General features: G+C 51.5%; 2 long non-coding RNA genes across 5 annotated transcripts in view; one reads left to right on the top strand and one right to left on the bottom strand.

Annotated features, from left to right (window-relative positions):
- LOC135319905 (uncharacterized) overlaps nucleotides 1-10,220 on the bottom strand; it is a 170,348-nt gene extending 160,128 nt beyond the window's left edge. For all 4 annotated transcript variants that reach the window (XR_010378911.1, XR_010378913.1, XR_010378914.1 and 1 more), the window contains exons 1-2: nucleotides 9,831-10,220; nucleotides 3,104-3,256 (exon numbers count right to left, since the gene is read on the bottom strand). This is a non-coding gene — a long non-coding RNA (uncharacterized LOC135319905). The remainder of the gene's footprint in view (nucleotides 1-3,103; nucleotides 3,257-9,830) is intronic.
- LOC135319906 (uncharacterized) lies at nucleotides 19-2,532 on the top strand. The gene is made up of 3 exons (XR_010378915.1): nucleotides 19-328; nucleotides 671-766; nucleotides 1,480-2,532. It is a non-coding gene; the product is annotated as an uncharacterized LOC135319906 (long non-coding RNA).
- Nucleotides 10,221-21,170: the final 10,950 nt, after the last annotated feature.

Below are 21,170 nucleotides of genomic sequence, written 5' to 3'. Positions count from 1 at the left end.
GGAAGAGGAGGGCGGGGGTTGGGGCGGGGAGCAGGGGAGGACGGGGGAGCGGAGGGGGGTCATGGGTGAGGAAGGGAAGAATGTTGGGGAGCAGTCATCCTGGGCCGGCACTTACAGTACTTCACGCCCACTATCTCTCTGATTCTCATGGTAATCCTATGAGATATATTTTATTATTATTTTCATCTCACAGACGGTGGAACTGTAGTTTTAAAGAGGTTACATCAACGTGCCAGGTCACACAGCAGTGCGTGGCTGATCCCAGCGTCCAACCCATGTCTGTCTGACTCCAGAGCCCAGACTGTCACTACCCTCTGGACTAGGACAGGTGACTGAGGTGGATGAGGACATGGGGGATGCTTCTGCCTCACAAGAGGGACACAAGAGGAGGCAGCCCCTTGGTGTCCCTCCCACCTGAGGACCTTGCGAGGTCTGCAGGGGGAGAAGTGAAAATCCACTGGCCAAGAGCCAGTGCGGCCAGGAGGCTGGACTCCTGAAGCCAGTGGCATGGGACATGTTCTAGGACAGAGCTGGCAGGCAGCTGGCTCCAGCACAGGCTGATGGTGCTTTGGCCGAGGCCAGCAAGGCTGCAGAGGCCGGGGCAGGGTCTGCAAACAGCAGGGGAAGTTAAGTGGAACCTTTCTGGGTAATTGACTCTGTCTGCCCACAGGACCCCCTGCCAAGCCCGGGCAGGCCCAGGCCTGACACGCTGCAACCTGTCTGGAGTCTGTTCCGCGAGGCAGAGCGCCTGGTTGACAGCAGGCTGGTAATTTTGTTATAGGACTCCCCCCTTCCAGTGCAAGCCTCCTTTTGTCTGAATCCCTGATGCCCAGAGGCAGGATGGGATTGAATGGAGGATGGAGGGCTGGGAGGTGGGGGGTCCAGGCTGAGCCCCTCTACCTACCAGAGGCCCTCCAGCCTCCCTCAGCAGCCCTTGCAGGAGGTGAGCTGGTACCCACACCCCTCACGATGCCATTATCAAGACAGGCGTGGGCAATAGAGAAAGGCACTGGATCCCCATCAAGGGATTCTTGTGGCAGCAGGGAACCTCCGAAAGCCCCAGAGCTGGTCACTCATCAGTTTTCCCCTCCCAAGGGGAACTGCTGCTACCTACCACCATCCCCCAAATCCTTCCCTCTCCCTCCAGGTCAGAGCAGCCTGGGCATGAGGTCCACCCATCCCTCACGCCCAGCCTCCCCAAGGCAGCAGCAGGAAACATGGCCTGCTTTGACAGGGGCCCAGGACCCCCAGGCCCTGACCATTTGGGGAAGCAGCTACCAAGGGCAAGTGGGGGGCTCATGAAGGGCTCGGAGGGAGCATAAGGACGGAGCTTCCCAGGACCCAGGGCTGGGGGACAAGGACTCAGAAATGCCACGTAGAAACCAGCCAGGGGCAGGGCTAGACTTCCCCCTCCCCCCAGGTCTCTTTTGGCTCTGGGGTTGCTTCTCACTCTAGTCGTCTTCCCCTCCTCACTTGCAGCTTCTCCCAGTGCCCTGAGGTCCAGGACTGAAGATTTTCTCCCAGCTAAGAGTCATCTCCGGGGACTCCTGAGTGAGGCCCCACCGCCAATCAGAAGCATAGTAACGCTGACTCCGCCTCCCCGTGTTTGGCTACATTCCCTGGGTACCAGTCAAGGGGAAACCCTTAGACCCTCTTGCCCAGCTGTTACAACATCCTCCTAGCTAACATCCAAGCCTTCCCTCTCTCCCCCCTCCATCCCTGCTACATACACCATCATCAGAGTTACATTCCCAAAGGGTAACAGTTACAGCCAGCATTTACGAAGAACTTATGTGCCCGGCCTTATTCTAAGCCTTCCAAGGACATGACTCATGTGGTCCTTACCGCAACTCCGGGACAGAAGTACTATTCAGCGCTCCCATTTTACAGATGAAGGAACTGAGGCACAGAAAGCTTAAATAATCTGCCCCAAATTGCGTAGCTAGGAAACGTAGCCAGGGTTCAAAACTCTCTTCTCTAACTCCTAAATCAAGAGTAGCAGAGGGAGGGGACAGCTCAGTGGTGGAGCGCACGCTTAGCATGCACGGGGTCCTAGGTTCAGTCCCCAGCACCTCCACTGAAAAAAGTAAATAAATAAATAAACCTAATTACCTCCCCTCTGCAAAACAATTAAAAATTAAAAATTAAAAAATAAAATAAACTGTAACAGTGATCACATTAGACTCCTTCTCGCCTCAAAAACTTTTCAGGTCCTCTCGTATCTTTACGACCCCAAATCTACCTTCTTAGCTTCTGCGCCTTCAAAATCCTGTCCTAACCTACCGTCCTACTCTCGTTCTCAACCCTCACATTCCAGTCCAAGCTGTTACTTTTTCTTCCCCATTGTTGAGCTGGGGAAATTTTGTCCTCAGTGTACCTTCTGTCACCAATTTTTGCCTACCCAAATCCCTTCCTTCTCGCCCCCCAGCCCAGCCAAAAGTCAGCCTTTGCCCTTTTTTGAACTCCTCTTGGGAAAGCAGACCGTTACAACGGCAAAAGGATTGGCCTGGGATATATGGGGTTAAAATATTTATTCTCCTTCATGGCTCTGTCACCTTGGGAGAGCAAATTCACCTCTCTGAGCATCGGTTTCCTTGTCTGTAAAGAGGGGGTGAGGATGATAACAGTGCTGATTTTCAAGAGTTGTTGTAATGATGCAAAGAAGTAAGTTGGGAAAAGGGTCTGGCTTCTAATGGACTCTCAGTCAAGGTTAACATTCTTCCCACCTGCCCCTCCTCCAACACCCATCCCCTCGCCCAGCTCCCTGCCCTCCCAGCATTTATCTTGTCTCCCTGGCTTTTTAGCTGTTCTGGTCCTCAGGATACTATAAGTTACTTAAGGGAAGGTATTACCCATCAATCAGTCTCTAAATTCCCCTACACACCTTGCCAAGCATGCGACATTGTTGAGGGTCCACAAAGGAGCGAATCAAGGTGTGAATCCATTTAAATGCTTGACCAGTGTCAGTGTAAACATTAGAGAGGGGATCTGCCTACCAAAAAAAGGTAGCGGCAGATGGTCTCCGAGTTCCCTTCAACCTTGAGTGTAGAACAATCTCTTTCCTAGGGAGAACTTATGTGAAACACAGAATTCTGTATCTTACCAACGACATCAGCATGAGGTCACATTGACTCTTCAAATCCGTTTCTAGCCCACTCATATTTTTCTCCTCCAAATTATTTTTTCCAGGGGCCTGGCATTTCCAGTCCAGACCAGGAAGCTGAGTTTCTCTGGCAGCCCCAAAGCACGGCGGCCCCTGGTGGAAAAGTCAAACCAGCAAATAGAAATGTCACTCAATCATTTCCCAATGCTTTCCTCTCACTGGCCTTCTCCACCGCATATAATGAGAAATGCTTTTTGCCCAAATATTGTTTGAATTTCAAATACACAAATTCCCCAGGGGTGACCAGATGAAAAGAGAACTCGGGTTTGCAACATAAGACCTCTCTGCGGAAGTTGCATTGAATGAAGACTGAAACTAAATTTTTACTGAGCTCCTTGAAATGACAGAAGCACATCAAGGCAACCGGGCTCCCTTCCCATGCGATGTGCTAAAATTATTTTAAGTGTTACACCAAGGAAGCACCCCTCAAGGGGTGAGGAAAGAAGGAAAGGATTTTAAACGCAGTGGGCAAAACGATAAATCCATGCATGGCGTCTGCCCCGTTCCCTACTACCGCCCCAGCAGGTGCGTTCCTACACGCCTCTCCATACAGGCACTGACTGTCCAAGGCTGAGGTTCTTAATCAGAGGGTGTGAGGACAATCTGACAGTCCCTAGGGCAATGACTCTCAGTCTTGGCTGTGTTAGAACCCCCTAGAGAGTTTTATAAAAAATTCTGATGCCCAGATCCTACCCTGGACCATTTAGATCAGAGTCTCTGTGTGTAACGTCTGGACCCAGGAATTTTGTAGAAGCCCCCAGGTGATTCAAATGTGCAGCCAGGAGGGGATGTGTACATAGACTTGGAGGGTGTAAACCCCCTGAAATGGCAGCTAAACTTTTTTTCTAATTGAAGTATAGTTGAATAACAATGTTGTGTTAAGTTTCTGGTGTACAACATAATGATTCAGTTACATATATATACATACTCTTTTTCATTAGCAGTTATGACAAGTTATTGAATATAGTTCCCTGTGCTATACAGTAGGACCCTGCTGTTTATGGCAGCTGAACTTTTGTATGTGCGTTCTTCGGGAGTGAGGGGGCATCACATTTGGACAATTCTTTAAAATATCTGCAACTCCAAATAGGTTTTAATAATAGGTCCGCAGCTTGGTGTCTTGGGTCCCTCCCAGCTGGAAAATGACAGGCACCTAAGATACTGTTGTCAAGAGTTAGGTGCTAGCGGGCAAATGAAAGTTCTCTGGTTCCTTAAGGAGTGGGCTTGTGGACCAAGATCCCACGTTGCAAAAAGCCATCAGTGAGGGGCCCAGGGATGCTGTTGGGGACAGGTTGGAGGAAGAACCACTGAAAAACAGAGGGAAGCGCTCCTGCAGAAAAAACTGGGCACTCGGTGCAATTTACTACGTCAGCAGCCCCGTCTGTGGCTCAGCTGACAGCCGTGTCCAGCTTGGCCTCCGAATCCGGACAGCAGAAGCCAAGTCCGTTGAGAGGGTTGAGTGCCCAGGATCTCTCGTTCCGGGAGCTCCACATCGCTGGCTGACCAGTGCACGCCATAAAGCTGTCCTGACAGCCAGCTGGTAAGTGCGCGTTGGCAGCTGGAGGGAGGCAGATGGGGGCGGGGAGCCTGAACCGCCTCCCCAAGGGTAAAGAGGCCCCTGGCGCCTTCAGCGTTACTGAAGCATGATTTCAGTAACTCCAGGAAGGGGTGGAGGAGGGCTAAAGCTTGCGTCCTTTCTAAACTGGACTGAAAGAGAGAGGTGGGGCAAGGAGGGGCGGGCTCCGCCCACCAGCCCCCCAGTACGCTTCCTCCAAGGCCTGGAGGCCATTCGTTATCAGCATCACTTGCCACCCCTCCTCCTGCCCCATCCCCGCCTCATCCCCCAGGGCCTGGTGGGATCTCAGAACTTGGGCTCTACCAGGGTACAGCCAGGCCGGTCTGCAGCGCCAGCGTTGCCAAAAGGCAAAAGGGCCGGCTTGGGGCTTCGCGGCCCCGAGGCAGCTGCCTGAGTGCTCAGCCCTGCTGATGAAAGGGCCCCCTCTTCCTCTCTTCTCAGCCCCGTGCTCTAATTTATCCTCCCCTTTGATAACCAACTCCAAACACGCTCAGCCGAGGCCGGGCCACCAGCACACAAAGGCCTGCGCTCTCCCGGCTGAATGCGGCACTTCACTCTTGGGGGGATTTCTATAGAAGGCCAAATCCACCAAACAAGCTATTACACTTAAATCAGACAATGGCCGAGGTGACGGCGAGGAGACCAGCGCTAATGACTCAGCCAGCAGCGGGCTTCTCTATGTGGAAGCTCCAGCCCAGCGTGGGAGCGCAACCCGCTGCCCTTCCCAGCCTGACGGCCACATCCCTCTCCTCCTGCTCCCGGACTAGAAAGTTGACCCTCTGTGTCTGTTGGTTCTCTGAATCCTGAGGGTTGATTCCCCCTGGGCCCACATGGACTGACTCTCAAGTCCATTTTTGCCTAGGAAAAAGAACCGAGAGACTAAGTCGGTCTGCCCCCTTCCCTCTCCTTCATTCTGAAGATGAGACCCTGGGAGTAGCTGAAAGTCACAGAGTCAGCTGCAGGCAGAGCCAGGATTAGACTCCCTTGTTTCTCGCCTCATTCAATTCACGCAAGAACTAAAACGAATCCAGTGATGCACATAGGGCACTTAGCATCGTTTCTGGCACATGAAAGCACTCAATAAATATCGGTTGTTCTCTGCTGCAGTAATGGCAGCATTTTTATAAAAGTCGTTCAGTTACTTCTGGAGTGCTTGTGGTGAGCCAGACCGTCTTCAGGGTGCTGGGCATAAAACAGTGGACGTGACGCTGCCCTCCTGAAGCTTACATTCTAATGGAAGGTTCAAACTGGTCTATGGGTGATGACATCACAGACTGGGAAGTGACAGCCCGGGGGACGTAAAGGGGGCTCAGGCGTCCACAGGAAGAGCACCTGATCCAGATTGTGGGGCTCGGGGAAGAGGAACTGGTGTCTCAGCTGAGACGGAAGGGTGAGCTGGTAGCCAGGAGAAGGGAGACAGGGAGGAGGGGGACTGGTCTGGGAAGACAGAGATTTCTAGGAGGGTGAAGCTGAATGTGCAAAGGAAAATGAGGAATGTAAAGGCGAAGGAAGGAAAGATGCATTCAAGGAAATGAAGTCAAGAGGTCAGTATGACCAGGAAACCAGGTCCGATAGGGTGGTGCAGGGAGGAAAGCTGATGGTGGTGAGACCTGTGGCTGGAGCAATCAGCACAAGTCATCTCATGAATCACAGGATAAGCCAGAGAAAGGAGCCTGGACTGTAGCTGGAGGAATAAGGGATGGTAGGACCCATGGACATGGTAGCGATCACAGGATGGACTGTGGGAAATGGGGCTGGAAGGGAGCAAGGCAGGCAGACCACATAATAAGTCAAGCCCTGGTTTATCCCTTGTTCCATTTCAACACATTATATGGTTCTAATCTTGAGTCACCGAGAAGAGGACTCATGGAAGGGGCACTAAGCTGAAAACAGGGACCTTTCCCTGGCCACTTAGACCATTATCCCAAGCCCGGAGCACTATAGAGTGAGGACGAGTTCTTCCCCAGCAACCAGATTTGTGACTGGGGGCCACCTCCATGTCCCCATCGGTACAAAGGGGACACTAAGTAAGTGGCACATGGCCTTGCATGCTCCCATTCTGCTGTTCTATTATGTAAACTACCTACCATGTATTTTTATTCTAAGAAGCCTTGTTTTTTATTTTATAAGAGAGGAAACACAGCTCATCAAAGTCAAGTACCCTGCACAACAATCAGACATCTCCTCTTCCAGGTCCTAGAGAAGCCCAGCTTTGACCCTGGCCGGGAAACGCTGTCCAGGAGCTGTGGTCCTGAGCTGTCCTGGCCTCTTCTTTCAGCCTGTGCACAGACCCCTGGTCTTCAGGAAACCCCCTTTCCCAGGCCCATTGCCCTCAGGAGTGAGTTTTTACAGAAAGCCAAGGTACTGTCTCCTTGCTCAGGAGCTCTGGCAGTCCCTAAGGGAGAAGCCACAGCTCTAAGGATTCGGGGCAGGGGGACAAAACGATAAATTCAAGCTGGGGTCGGGGAAGGAAAAAAACCGCATCAGAGCTGTCTGGGGCTGGAAACTTGCTCTCCAACCCGTCGCTTTAGGATGCAAGCAGCATTGTGTCCAGAGGTGCACAGCTGCGCGGAACAATTCAAAAATTGCCTTGTTGGACTACAACGTGCCAATTTTTCAAATCTAGAGCCATTTCCACTATTACAGGCTGTGCAGCTTAAGCCCGGAGAATTTTCTTCTGGGAGGGAAAATTGATTCCGGGGTTACCATTAACCCCCATTAACACAGCACGCCCCGTTCCAAAACTATTCTTGGGAACCAAGGGGGCCAGAGGGAGCTGGAGAGGCCCATCTTGAAGTTGGCGCCCAACATCACGGGTGCTAACAGCCAACGTCCATTAGCCCCATGTCTCAGAAGGCAAGAGTGAGCACGATGGAGAGAGGCGGGGTGAGAGGGAGTAGAGAGGGATCTGGGCATGTGCTTTCCCAGGAATTCCCAGGCTTTGGAAGCTGGCCTACACAGCTGACTTCGACTGGGTGGGTTGGGGACTTGCATGAGCTGAATAGCAGGAACCAAGGCTAACATCTGGAGATTGCGTCTTTATTTTGACTTGCAGCCCTCACCAGTGACTGCCCTCTCTCTCACAGGGGCCAGGGCTTGGTAGAGGAGCGTCCTCCAGGAGCTGGCTTGGAGGTGCCCATCCCATCCCCATTCCTTGTACCCAGCTGCTCAGGGGGCAGGTCTTTGCCAGGCACCCCACTCTAAGGCAGCTGGTCTGTCCCCCGAGGTGCTCTATAGGGAAAATGACTCCAAGCCATTCTGAGCGCAGTCAAGAGCCAGCAGCCTCGAGCACGGGGTGTGCTGTGACCTCCCTCTCGAGTAACAGAGAGCAAAGACCTACCAGCCCAGCAGAGAAGGCAGCTGTTGCAAAACAAGGACAGAAAGACAACTGTGTGAACAGAGGGGAACAGCAGGCAGCGGAGGAGAACAGCACATCCACTGACCCCCCGAGCGTTATTTTGTACATGCCGATGACATAGCAGTAGGCACTGGTCTTGGATCCAGCAAGCCCGAATCTGAATTCCGGCTCTGCCACTTGACCTTGGATAAGTTACTTATTCCGAGTCTCTGTTTCTCCTCCCCTAGCCTGGAAGTAAAAATAACCACCTGGCAAAGTTGATGTCAACATTACCTGAGATAATATAGGAAAGGAATGATTGTATGATGGTCGTTCAACAAACATACATATGTACGTATATAAACAACCAAGCAAGCCCACCATCCCTTGTACAAGGTCTGTCAACTGTTGACAGAATAACACAGCTTCATTCTTCTTGCAAGAGTTTGCTTGTGTCTGAGGCTGTGGCTATTGGATGCCCAGCTCTGAACTTCAAAAGTTCCTTTCTCCCCACCATCCCTGTCCCTCCTCCGGCATCACCACTAAGCCATCACTCCTGCATCCCTCTCCAGGGACGCTGTCTGCTCACACTGCCCAGAAGAGCTTGCAAAGAAGGTCTCTTTAGTGCTGGGGGTTCTGGAGAGAGGAAAGTACTCCAAGTGCAGCATTCATTCCACCAACATTTAGGGTATCTGCCACGCACTGCGCCCACTGGTGGGGGAGGGGGGTCCCAAGATGAGCACTATCAGCCCCAGGCCTTTAGGGATGTCAGGGAGACCCATATACACAGCTCATTACAACTCTCCAGGGTGAGTGCAGAGAGGGCTCAGGAGGAAGAGGCTGCACAGAGGGGAGTCATGTTCAGGGACGCCCAAGGAGGGTGCCCTCAAGGGTGTCCCCCCACCCCAGTGGTTGTTTCTGTCCCTGCAGACACTGGGAATTTGACCTCTCTTAGTCACCGGGTGATTTGTAAGGGAGGGGAGGGGAGCGCGCCCGGCTAAGTGCTGACGGGACGTCCCTGTCAACACAATGTTCCGCCTGGCCGGGCCTTCATATATAAAGATATTTAATGAATTAGTTAATTAATGAGAGGAGTTTGATTGATAGATCATATGGTGCTCGCAGCAGGGTGAGTCTGACCCTCGATATCGCCACCTCGGCTGCAATCCGTCCCCCTCATTGGTCGGGAGCACGCGGTCGCTCCGGCAATTTGCATGCATTTAATGTAGCTCTTTAATAGGATGTAATGTTAGCGAAAGCCGAAAGCGCAGCAGCTGTAACTTAAAAGACATCCCCATTACTGCAAGCCTTATAATTAGGGTAAGAGGGAGACTCGGTCTGCCATATGTTAAAACTCTTTTGAGGTTAATAGCTCTGTAAGATTTTTGCAATTTAAAAAAAAATTACACTTGAAGGATGATGACAAGGCTCATCAATGAGGCGCCTCTCCACCGGAGGGAAGGGACAGGAGGAGCCAGTGTCCCCGGAGGAGCCCATGTCCCCCAAGGCCTTCTTCCCCGGGGACATGGCCAGGTGGCCCCTCTCCGCCCACAAGTCGCTCCTGTCCCCTCCCGTTTCCCGTACCCCGGCCCCATTAGCGCCAGGCGGCCGGCTGGGCATCGCGGCATCGGAGCTCGCCCACCTGGCTCAGCGCAGCCCCCGCAGCCTCCGGTCCCCGCATCCGCCGCGGGAGGGAGGGCGGCCGGCAGGCACTCCGAGCGCACCGGGCCGGGAGCAGCGCGGCGCGTGCTTACCTTGCAAAGTCCCGGGCAACTCCGGAGCAATTACGGGTCCCCGCAGGTCTCCGGGCCGCTGATTGCACAGCCGGGGCCCGCATCAGGGAACACGCAGCAGGCGCTGCCCGGGGAGGGGAGAGGAAATCGCTGGGAATTTCCTTGGTAAATACCTGGCACAAGGCCTTGGGGGTGTTTGCCACCTCTGTGCTTCAGCCTCCGTGGTGGGGCTGGGGACACGTTAGGGGACGAGTGAGGTGCCCAACCCTGTCCTGGGCCCGATGGACCCGGAATGCTGGCTCCTGCACCCGGCCGCGACGTGGAACAGGAAGGCCTCCTTCCACTCACCAAGCCCGCGTGAGCTCGGCTGCACCCTCCCGGCCTCTGGGGTCTTTCCCAAGAGTCCCTCCCGGCGGCGGCCCCGGGGCATGGGGGGGGGGGGCGCCGGCGCGGAGTGGCGAGTCAGCGGGAGTCAGTCTCTGGAGACCCGAGTGGCCTCCTCCCGCGGTCCCCTCCCGCAGCCTGTGCTCGGCTGGAAGCCGGGGAGAGAGGCCCGCCAGGCACATCCTCTCCCCCAGGAGTTCTGCCTCCCGCATCTTGCCCCTCCCCCTCGCTGCATCGCCGAGTGCGTGGGAGTCGGACCAAATTCCTGATGACAGACGCTCCAGACAAAACAACAACAAGGGGAAAAAAATAACTCCATTTTTTTAAGGGGGCTCTTGTTAAAAGGAAATTACAGGAGCGATAAAATTACTGCTAATTGCACAATTATCTGATTATCTGATTATCTCTGGTACCAAAAATACATGAGATCCTGTTCCCCTCCCAGCCACTTAAAGAATTCTCAGGGACCTCTCTTGTGGAAGAACACAGATTTCTTTTGCCAAAACCCGGAAAGACCAAAGAATATGAGGAAAGGAGGGTGCCTGTGGGTAAGCATAACCAAGGGAAGATTCAGGGAGGCCAGTGTCGCTCCCCTGAGAGGAGAAGGCAAAGTTTAGGACAGGACTGCAGAAGAGATGGAATAAAGGAGGAGGGTATATGTCAGAGCTAACACGGCTCAAGTGATGAGACCCGTGGAGGTCAGGTCACTTGTCCAAGGTCTTGGAAGTCAGCAGCAAGGTGTGGGGGTGGTGAATATGGGCTGGTGTTGGATGGGGATTAGGGGAAGCTGTTGAAACCCTTAAACCCTCATGGCCTTTTAGAGATGGATTCTGCAACCCAGGTAGAAAAACCTTGTCATGTGACAAGTCTCGCTTTGCAATGCTGCATATAGGTAGCTGCTAAAAATGAGCACATTTTTTTTTAAATTGAAGTATAGTCAGTTACAGTGTGTCAGTTTCTGGTGTACAGCATCATGTCCCAGTCATGCATATACATACATATATTCATTTTCATATTCCTTTTTATTAAAGATTATTATAAGATACTGAGTAAATTTTTGTTGGCTAACTTTTGTTAGTGCTTTATGGTTTATAAAGCATTTTCCCACCTGCTTTCTCACATAATTCTCTCACCTACCATGTTCCATCGGAATCCCCATTTTTGAACGAGCTACCAGAGACTCAGACAATGTGAAGAACTCCCCGGAGGTCTCACGAGTTGTCATTGGAACAGGCCCCAGGCCCAGCATCTTTGCCCTGGATCTCAGAGCCTGCCTTGGGGAGACAAGTCAAGACTTGAGGGATTTCTCTGCAGGGGACCGAGGTCGTGTGAACAAGGTACTGAAGTTAGGTTTCATTACCTTCTTTTCATTATTTTTTTAGGTCAGTGGTCCGGGCACTCTGTGTGGATGTGGCCCAGTCATCTGGAACTATTTTCCCACGGGAAGGGACTTCACTTGGCATACTAGCCTGAAATGTCACTTTCGGTCACCAGCAATGCCTCAGCTCCTTAATGGGAAAAGGCACGGGCAGGTCCTGATGGAAGAGTCCACTTCCTGTTCTCCCCCTCCCATCTTACCAACCCTGTTCCCCATCCTCTCTGCTGCCACATACAGGGGAGCAGGAGGTATAGAGGATCCAGCCCCAAGAATCTTGCCAGTGCCATGCAGATGTGAGGGCCACCGCAACTCCCCGGAAACTCCTTGGCAGTCAAAGCCACTCCTCTATAATCACCACCTTCCACCACTCGCTCCCCTGCAGAGCAGCCATGGCTGCTTCTGAATTACCATCCACAGATCAATGGCAGGGGAATTACAGGGCCATGCCTGCTGCTAGCAGGGCCTCCCTCTGGAGGAGCGTGGGGACGCATGCAAGTTCACTTCATTAGGCCAGCGGGCCTCCGAGTGAGACCAGAACAAGGCTGGAGATCCCAGGGCTGGGGGCTGGGAGGCATCTGCCTGGGCAGGGCTTTGAACTCAGGAGGAGTGAGGACAGTGAGGAAGTGAATGGGCCTAAGAGGGCTTCTCGGAGGAATAGGCTGACCCGGGGCCTGTCCGCCCCTCTAACCAGCTCCCAGCATCCTCTCCCCCTACACACAGCTCACTTGGGAGAAATTAATGAAAAGTAAACAAACTGGTTTTTCCCATCAGCTCCCCCTTGATAGAGGGTCTGTGGCTGAAGAGGCCCATGGGCAGTGAAGCAGGCAAACGGCCCAAGTTTAGGGCCTCCTCCCAAGAAAGGCCTGCTTGACAAAGGACTCCCACTGTAGAGACGTCTCTTCCCCTAAGACGAAGCCCTCCAGGGATTCAGCAAACACAGTCCCTGTGAAATAGATGCTAAGCATTAAAGATGAATCAGACTTGCCCTGCTAGGAGTCTAGCGTCTTGTGGGAAAGACAGACACATGGCCGCTAGACTTGGAGAATATCAGATATCTCCAAGTTCAATGCCCTCAAGTTATACAGAAGAGGAAACAGAGGTTGAGATTGAAATGCTTGAGCCAGATTTCCCGGCTGGTGGCAAGGTCCCAGCAGGAACCAGGCGTCCTGACTCCCCGTCCGGTGCTCCTCCCACCACAAGGCAGAGCTGAGCAGGAGCCAGAGCAGCACTTAGCCTAGTCACAGCAGCTCACCTTCCCTGCTTTCGCCCAGCCCTGGCCGCCTTCCTCTCCCGCTGCTTTCTTCCAGGTGAAGATGCAGGGTTAGCAGCTGCTCCTCAGTCCTTCCTGCCCGGCCAAAGCTCTGGTGTTTCATTTCTACGCAGTGGAGGGATTGATAACATGTAAATATTCCCTAAAAAGAATTTTCTTCAAACAGTATGGAGAGTCTTTTAAAAACTAAAAATAGAGTTACGCTATGATCCAGAAATCCCACTCCTGGGATTATAATTAGAAAAGATACATGTACCCCAATGTTCATAGCAGCACTGTTTATAAGAGCCAAGACATGGAAGCAAACTAAATGTTCATCGACAGATGATTGGATCTTAAAGATGTGGTATACACACACACACACACACACACACACACACACACACACACACACACACACACACACACACTGGAATACTACTCAGCCATAAAAAAGAATGAAATAATGCCATTTGCAGCAACATAGATGGGCCAAGAGATAACCATACTAAGTGAAGTAAGTTAGAGAAAGACAAATATCATATGATATCACTTATATCTGGAATCTAAAAACATAACACAAATGAACTTATTTATAAAACAGAAACAGACTCACAGACATAGAAAATGAACTTATGATTACCAAAGGGGAAAAGGGAGGGGGAATAAATTAGGAATTTGGGATTAGCAGATACACAGTACTGTATATAAAATAAATAAGCAACAAGGCCCTACTGTACAGCACAGGAAATTGCAGTCAATATCTTATAATAACCCATGATGAAAAAGAATATAGGTATGTGTATATATATATATGTATATATATAACTGAATCACTATGCTGTACACTAGAAATTAACACAACATTGTAAATCCGCTAAACTTCAATAGAAAGAAAGGAAGGGAGGGAGGAAAGAAAGAGAGAGAAAGGAAGGAAGGAAGAGGGAGAAAGCGAGGGAGGGAGGGATTGAGGGAAGGAGGGAGAGAGAGAGGGAAAGGAACAAAGGAAAGAAGGAAGGAAGGAAGGAAGGAAATTTCAACACAATTTACTCTCAGGCAGGAGAACTTGGCCTGGACTGGAGACAGGGGACTGGGGACACAGGTTGGAAAGAGGGATGGTGAACCACAGCTGGGCAGCTGGAGTCATCTCCTTGTCAACCAAGGGGACTGCATCTTGCAGCTTCTATTTTACAGCGAGAATGGGGTTGACTCCTCCTTAACTGTTCTGCTGTGCCAGACAGTCTCCAGCCTCAGGGCCTTTGCACTGGCTGTTGCCTCTAACTGGACTTTCCCAGATGGCAGCAGGACTCACTCCATCACCTCTTATAAGTCTTTGCCTCAAGGGCACATGTAGACAGAGACCTCCCCTGACCTCCCTAATTGATATACCTTGCTCCCAGCATTCAGCATCCCCACTCTACTTTCCAGTTCTCCACAACACTTAATGACTTCTAGCGTATTATGTAACATATTCACTCGTCATGTTTTGTGTATGTCTCGCCTCTAGAAATCACTAGAAAGTGAGTGTCAAGAGGGCAAGGGCTTTGTGTGTCTTGTTCACAGGAGGTAGAACACTACTTAGCACATACTAAATGTTCAGTAAATCATGAGTAAAGAAATGAAATAAGAAATTAATCAAGAATCTTCAAATATGAGAACTGGGAGAGAGCTTGAAGATGAACAAATCTCAAATCTTCAAATTGTGGGTGAGAAAAACGGGAGTCGGAAAGCGTAAGAGAAGCTGTCGTGGAGGAGGTGACATTTGAGATAGAATTTTTTTTCCTTCTTCTTTTTCCTCTCCTACAACTAGTTCATTCCATGCATGTATTTATTCATTCATTCATTTACCCATTCAGAAAATATTTATTGGACATTTACTTACTAAACACTAGGCGAAAAATAATCATAATACTTGACACACATCAATCACTTTGTTCCATTTATCTCATTTGAACAACCCTGTAAGTTTTGTACTCTTATCCTGATTTTATGGATGATAAATTAGTACTCAGAGAGGTTAAGCGACCTGCTTGGTCACACAGATAGAAAATGGCAGAGGTGAGACATGAACCGAGGTCTGTTAGACTCCACACTTGTGTATTGCACCATGACATCTTTTGTCCCCACTTTTTCTTCACCTTCCTCTCTCTTGGGGCCAGACTAAATGGCCCAGTCCCGGTGGCAGCCAAGATCACCCAGAGCTGGAGTCCTTCCGAGTTGGCCCAATCCTGCTGCTCCAAACACCCCCACGAAACCACCTGTCCCCAACCCCTCTGCTTGCCTCCTCCTGGCCCCGCACTCGGAGCCCCACATCCAGACACGGGTATGATTCACAGCACCGGGACTGGTCCCCGGGAAGGAAAGAGGGCTCATAAAACCTTACAGCAGTTTTATGACGTATTCTTAGCTTTTACAGGCGGGCTGGGCGGCCGAGGCTGGTGAACAGCGAAGTGTCTTGGGCAGATGGGCAGGCCCCAAGGACCCAGAACTGGCGAGAGGAGCTGCAAGTTTGTAAAGACAACACTATCTTTTAGCTGCTTGAACGGGGAAGGGTGATACAGGACATACACATGTCTTCAGGCCTCTGTGGTTTGAAGAGCGCTTTGACATTTAACGCCCACCAGGCAAAGTAGGTGTTATTTCAGATTCACAGACGAGGAACCCTGCAGAGAGGCTGTGGAAACTCCAGCTTTCCTTCCCGAATTCGGCTCTGACGCTAGGCTCCTGGGACTGCCTGGCATGGCACTAACTCTCAACAACCTCTGCGACTTCTGCGGACAGAGACAGCCCAGGCAGTCACCCCTCACACCATCTCAGTCCAGACTCCATCACCAGGATGTCCCACCCCAGACCAGCTCCCAGGTAAGTTTCTGCTACCGGCATCCAAGGGTTGGGGAATCTCTCACCCATGTCTGTGCCCCTGGAACCCTAGCTTGACTCCTCTACCTCCCTTCATACCCCTCCTCTTCTCTTCAAGCCACCCCCATCTCGTCATTTCAAGTGCATAGCTTGCGTCAACACCAGACAAGGGGGCTCAGGGTGAAGGCAGTGCCCCACATATGTAATCACCTGCACTCTGATTTATTTCGGTCATTCCTGAATTTCGAATGAAAAACAAATAAGGTAGGTCTGGTCATGCCTCTTTGATAGATGAGGAAACAGGTTCAGAGAGGTCAAGCAGTTTTTCCCATGTCACACAGCTGGTGACGGAGAGACCCAGGAGATCTGAATCAGGTGTGCTGACTCAAATCCAGGTCCTCCTCCCTTCTCTTCGGTAGGTTTCAGAGAGTCCTAGGTTGCCCCCAGCTGTTCAGTGTGGCAACGTTTCAGATGCAGTGGGGGCCTGCTTCTTCACTCGATGAAAGCTGGGGCTGCGTTTCTTAGCCGCTTTGGCCCAGAGTGTCTGGGCCTATTTCAGCTTGTGGTTCTTCGAGCTTGTAGGTGGGTGGTCTTCCTTAGTTATCGAATGCCAGCATCGGCCCCCACTGAACACAACTGTCATTTCTAACATCTCTTTCCTTGACCCAAGCCAGGGACCCGGTTAATCCTCCTCAGGCCAGAGATCATGGATCTTTGGATCACTAAGCTCAAAAGGTGTGATGACTTTGAAAGTCACCTGTCCAGTCATTTGTCCTAAAATCTCATGCCTCCCCACGGAGGAGAGCATCGAAGATGGTTTAAACTCCTTGTCCCTGGAAGCTTCTTAGTGAGGCTTTTCCAGGTTTGGCTCCTTTACAACACCCTAAAGTATGGTGAACAGGACCCCACACTAGTCTGACGCCCTTCTGTTCCTGAAGCCTCCAACCTCTGTGCCTTCTTCCCTTCCTTCCTGCCACGTCCCAGTCACTGCTTGCAGCCTCTCAGAGGCCCCTGCTGTCCCACCCCTCCAGCCCCCAATGCTGCTCCCTCACATCTGTGCAGCCCCCCTACCTGGAACTGCCTCCCAGGCTCATTCGCCTGCCAATCCACCTACTTGTCTGTCAAGAGACAACTCAAAGGTTGCCTCCTCTGTGAAGCCTTTCCTGATACACACCCCAGTCTCTCCCGCCAGAGAAATCCACCACCTCTTCTCTAGGTAGCCCTTGCTGCGCCCTGGCAAAGGAACTAGCTTCCTGCTAGGCCTGGGAGCGTTTGGAGAGCAGGGATGCTGTTTGATTCCTCTTGTAATCTTATCAGAGATCCTGATACACTGAAGACGCACCATGTGCACTCGCTGAATACCTAAACACGTGAGCGGGTGACCACTGGCTGCATGTGGAAAGAGGAGCTTAAAACCTCACCTGTGTGTCCGTCGATGGATGAAGTGAGAAACAAAATATGGCCATACATATGATGAAGTGTTACTCAGCCTTAAAAACGATGGGAATTCTGACTCATCTTACAACCTGGGTGAACCGTGAGGACATTGCACTAAGTGAAACAGACCAGACACAAAAGGGCAAATACTGTATGATCTGACCTACGTGCGGTACTCAGGGTTGTCAAATTCAGAGACAGAGAGTAGGATGGCGGTTGCTGGGGGCTGGGGGGAGGGGTGGGGTGGTTCCCCTGAGGGAAGGACACTAGAGGGGAGTCCAGGTGTTCCTTCAAAGCCCTCATGGTCGTGTAGCAGTCTGCCCCTCCCCCACAACGGCAGCTCATCCCATAGCACTGAGCCTGCCTGAGTGGGATTATTCTCCACGCATCCTAGCTCTCGCCTTCCTCAGTGTAACCAGCGAAAAGTTGCACCTGGCCTCTGCCACGAAAACCGGTGTTTGGGAGAGATATACATACACATACATTTTTTCTCCTTGATTAGCACAAAAGTACAGCTGTTCATCAATATACAGGCTATGCATTTCTGGGCTGTCTTCCTTCGCTCGCCTCACACCCTTTGGCCCCTGAGAATTCTGGGAAGCCAAAATGACCGCCATGTCCTTGGCCTGAACCCTTGAACCTACACCAGGACCTCCTGACACGTGGTTCCACAGCCCCTGCAGTGGCTGGCCGAGGTGCTGGCTGCAGACGTGGTGAGAACCTGGCGAGCATCTATCCAGGGGCAGCGGGGGAAAGGGTGTGTGGAGCAGCTGTGAAGTCTCCCTTCTCCAGCACAGGAAGGATATTTAGGGCTGGAACCTTAAACCCAAATGGCTCATGGAGAATGTTTCACCCACGGGGCTCCTGCCAGGAAAGTCTGACCCTGAAAACCCAAGTCAGGGTGATACCCCAGGGCTCGTTTACTGGGCACCTATTATTTGCAAGGTTCTGGGCTGCATGCTTTGGGGTGTGCCCACCGCAGTGCCTGCAGTCTAGGATGGCAGATGCCAAGGACCCAACTAGGTGTAATACGGGGACGAGACACAGCGTTGAGAGATGCATTTCAAACACTGTAAGGGTTCAAAGTGGAAGCAACAGGCTCCAACGCCAGCAATGCCTCCAGCCAAGCCAGCCTAGAAATGCGATAGCTTGGGGGCTGCCCTTCTGGGAGAGTTGAGAGCAGGTTGAATTCCTGGCAGGATCCATTATTCTTCTGGAACAGAAGAGGCTATGGCCATAGACTGACTATTCCTGCTGTTGAGAGATTCCTTGTCTCTGAGCTTGGGACTTTGGTGAAGATGTCCCACAGTCCAATGTTGTTAGTACTGATACAGGGTCGTGGTGAGGATGGAATGAGCTACCATATGTAAAGAGCATCTAGCAGTACCTGGCCCAGACTAGGTGGCAGTGTGGTGTAGTAGTGCAGAACACAGACTCTGGGGGCAAACTCTGGGGTTGGAACTCCAGTGCCACTCGTTGCTAGGGATGTGAGCCTGAGCGCATCATTTAAGCTCTCCGTGACTTGGTTCCTTCATCCGTAGACTGAGGATGGTAATAACAGTGTTCATGTCATAGAGTGATGGGAATTCAAGGAGATAATAGATACAGAGCACACGGCAAAGTCCCTGTGCCTCAATGAGGGCTCCATGAGTGTTGGCTATCACGCCCGTGAAGTGCTGTATCCATCTTTGCAAACATTGGACTTGAATCCAGAAAACTAAGGGTCGAGTTCTGGCTCCAGCAATCAACAGCCACCTAACAGCAGGCAGATGACTTTGCCTCTCTGAAGCTGTTACCTTGTCTGAACACCAAGCACGACATTTCTCATCCCACTTACCTTGCTGGGTTAATGTGAGAATGGAAGCACTTCGTAAACTGTAAAAAAGAATAAAATTCTAGTTGATGAAAGACAAAATAAACTTGTAATACAGTGTTAAAGGATCTTTTTAATTTGTGGAAAAGAGGAAAATACATAGAGATAAACGTGCATACTTCTCCAGACGTGGGAAATTTCTCAAATGGTAACTAGTGCACACTAGGAGATGAGAGAAGGCTTGGGGACTTTACTTAAAACCCTCCTGTACTATTTGAATTCACTTTTTAAAACTGGCATGCTTTCCTCGACTTACCTAAAACCAAAGCAATATTTTTCTGAACATTCTGGATTGTTAGTAGATTGCCTAGAACTTCAGGCAGTTCAGATGCTTGTCCACACTCTGAAGTAGAAGTGAACAGGCACTTGTGGCCTCGGTTTTTCCATCTGTGAAATGGAACAACCATCCCCCATCACCTCCCAGCTTTACAAGTCTGTGGGGAAGGATAAAGATGTGACCTCGAGTTAAAACAAAAATGAAGACAAACACAAAACCTTTTTGGAAACTAAGTTACTACCTCCAACCTAAAATCCATGAGTTCCAGGGACAGGCAGGGCTCCCATCCAGAGCCTGAGGGACAGGAAATTCGCCATTGTTTCTGCCCTGGGGCTCTGCGTGGGTGTTCACAGCACCTTTGATCCTGCACACAGCATAAGCAGGCCTGGACCCTCCCCTCCCATCCAGAAGGCCGCAAGAACCCACCCCATGCACACAGACCCAAGAGTTCAAGGATCTGGAGTGGAGGACTCTTCAAGGAGCAAGCCTTGGAGACTGATCACATCACCTCCCTCCTAAACGAGGCACCTCTGCGGCTCCAGAGAAGGGGAGAGGGGAGGCCAGGCTGGGAGAGTGGCTTGAGCCCCCAAGCCTCAGCCCCCACCCCACCCCTCGCCCCATGTCCCCACCTCCTCTGTCCGGGCCTCCCAGGGGCTGGCCACACTCACAGAAGCATCGCTCCTCTTCCTTTCCCTTGGGCAGTGGCTGCTTGGTATTCGCACCGTGTCATCCTTGCCTGTCTCCGTTAGGAAAAGTCTCTTTTTGACCTCTCTGTATCTCTGGTTGCCGTTGTGGGGGGAGGGAGGGCAGGGGAAGGGAGAGAGAGATCATCTCAGCATTTACCCAATTAGTGGTAATTAGAAGGCGAGGCCCGGGCACTCTCCTCACAGCTGCTCCGAAGGGCAGAGACGGTTCCAGAGTAGCTGCTAAATGGGCATTGGACACACTCTGTCTGAGCGTCTGACCCGCTCGCTCCCGGCCCTCGGAGCCCCGCCTCGTTCCCCACGCAGCGGACACCCTCATCCTTCTCCCCACAGCTGCTTCTCCCACGCGTTATTTCTGGGGTTCACCCTGGATTCTCAGCCTCCAAAACAGCAGTCGTGGGCTCCATCGAGCAGGCCCCACTCTGGGTCCTATACCTGGGTTTAGACCTGGTTCCCATGGTAAACAAGCCCCGCCCCTAGAAGAGGGCAGCTCCCGCCAAAGGGCATCGGCCTTCCCAGGTACCCTTGGTTCCTAGGGACCCTTGAAGTACTCTGGTCTGGCACAGAGCAGCCCGCCAGGCTGGGTCCCGACTCCATACGCCTCGTGTCACAATCAAGTCACAATTCCTCATCCGCTCACCTGAGTCCAGATAGCCGGTCTGGACCTGCCCTAGAACCTCAAATCTGATGGCATCTCAAGAGGCCAGCATGTCTACCCGTCCTCAGCAGCCGATCTCAGGAGGAAAGAGGGGAATTGCGAAGCCACTTGTGCAAGGAGCACGGCCTGCCCTGACCCCAGCGTACGAAGCCAGCTGTTTGGTACCGTCCATTCTTATTAATGCTTCTGATTAGCCTCTGTGGAGATCCATTATCTCCATGCCATGGAATATTACTATTAATTCCCATCTGTGCTGGATTACTTACAGTTAGTGGTTGGTACTTTTCCATGGTCTCACAACACATCTTAATCAGATGGTGAGTGGGTTTAATTAGCCGAAGTATAGGTTTTATATTTTTTTATCCATATAACTACTTCATCTAATGGAAGCCTATACTATCTGTGGCTTTTTTCCCGTGCATAATGATCGCTGTTTTTAATTGACGGTGCATCAGGGGTTGCGACTACAATATGGCAGCTGGAACAGAAAGTCGCCTTTCCCCGGAACGAAGGTTGAGAAAATGAGTTGTCAGTGAGGCATC

Source organism: Camelus dromedarius, chromosome 34 (assembly GCF_036321535.1).
Source record: "Camelus dromedarius isolate mCamDro1 chromosome 34, mCamDro1.pat, whole genome shotgun sequence".
Classification (NCBI taxonomy): Eukaryota; Metazoa; Chordata; class Mammalia; order Artiodactyla; family Camelidae; genus Camelus; species Camelus dromedarius.
The sequence above is the reverse complement of the archived record's forward strand: the minus strand, read 5'-3'. Positions and strand labels throughout refer to the sequence as shown.